General features: G+C 61.1%; 1 long non-coding RNA gene across 1 annotated transcript; it reads right to left on the bottom strand.

Moving 5' to 3' along the window:
• Window positions 1–121: 121 nt before the first annotated feature.
• Window positions 122–1,235, bottom strand: LOC109279781. Its single transcript, XR_002086327.1, has 3 exons — window positions 1,189–1,235; window positions 743–806; window positions 122–198 (listed from the first exon to the last, which is right to left on the bottom strand). It is a non-coding gene; the product is annotated as an uncharacterized LOC109279781 (long non-coding RNA).
• Between the last annotated feature and the right edge of the window lie 77 nt (window positions 1,236–1,312).

The following is a 1,312-nucleotide window of genomic DNA, read 5'->3' as shown; positions in this document are numbered from 1 at the left end:
CTGTCCGCTGCCGCCCACCATGGGCGGGCGAACTGGCTTTGCACGCCATGCCGGCAGGCGGGGGCTCGGCCGCGGCAGGATGGGCTCTGGCCAGGGCTGGCTGTTCCCCCTCCTCACTCACCTGGTGAAACCGCACGAGGATATTGGAGAGCTGTATTCTGTCCGGCAGCGGCAGAGGGAAGCCCTGATCTAACCTGGCTGGAAGAGACAACACACGTGGCCGCATTGGGATGGGAACGGGAGCAAGAGGGAGCACGGGCCGTGCAAAGCAGGCGGCCACCTCCTCCGCCCGGCCCTTTCTTCACCCCTGCTGCTCCCAGGGTCGGCAGAGGAAATTCCTCCCAAGCTCCACAGAGGGGCTGGGGGCTGCACGTTGTGCTGTGCCACCCCACTGGGCCCCTGGCAGCCACCAGCCCCGCTCTGGCCCCATTTGCTGGGGAGTCATGAGAAGCAGCGAGCAGGGGAGAGGGTCTGGAAAGCATTAGGATGTGCGTCGTGCTCATTTTTTCCATTGTGTTCACTGCTGGATGCATGTCACAGCACTGAGAAAGGCTCCCACACACTGCTGCCCGCAGCCTGCCTGTGCCGGGCGCTTTTACTGCCGTCTCCTGCACTCACTGCAGGCTTTATCCACAGATCAGGCTTGGCAACAGGGATTTAATTATTGAGCTGGGCCTGCTTGGATGGAGCAACCTGGCCAGCAACTATCCCAGCACCCCCATTCCCCCCAGCAGATTCTCACCATTAAGACGCGGGAGCAGGATACTGGAAGCAAATACGTTCATTATGGACTGCAGCATTCGCACCTGGGGAGCGGAGAGAGGGGGACAGAAAAGAGCTTTAGCCTGCGGGACAGCAGGTGACCAGGCACTGGAGGATAATTAGGAGAAGAAAAAGAGATGAGGAGCTGGGATGGGCACACGTTTCGCCAGAGGCCAGTGGCTTTGCCTGGCTATGCTGGCGAGGTGGGAAGCGTAGGGGTGAGAAAGGCAATGGCATCTGGCTCTGCATCCTCTCCCAGTCTCACAGGCTGAGGCAGGAGGCATCCATGGGGTCAGCGTGGGGTCCTGGGTGCACCCCCAGGTCCCGTGTTGGGGGGCAGGGGGGGAATGAGCCCTCTCCTTGGCCCCCAGCAGGCTCTCGCCTCCATGCTGGTGGGGGCTCTGGTCATGGTCAAGGATAGCATACCTGGAAAGTGCCAACATCCGAATGCTTCAGAGAGAGCTTCATCCTGCGCAGAGACAGAAGTGGTGCTGTGAAGGCTGTCCCAATGGAGGGAGCAGTTCCCACCTCAGTGCTGCCTGTCGATGGC

The sequence above is a fragment of the Aptenodytes forsteri genome, unplaced genomic scaffold (assembly GCF_000699145.1).
Source record: "Aptenodytes forsteri isolate BGI_AS27 unplaced genomic scaffold, ASM69914v1 C13460788, whole genome shotgun sequence".
Lineage (NCBI taxonomy): Eukaryota > Metazoa > Chordata > Aves > Sphenisciformes > Spheniscidae > Aptenodytes > Aptenodytes forsteri.
The sequence above is the reverse complement of the archived record's forward strand: the minus strand, read 5'-3'. Positions and strand labels throughout refer to the sequence as shown.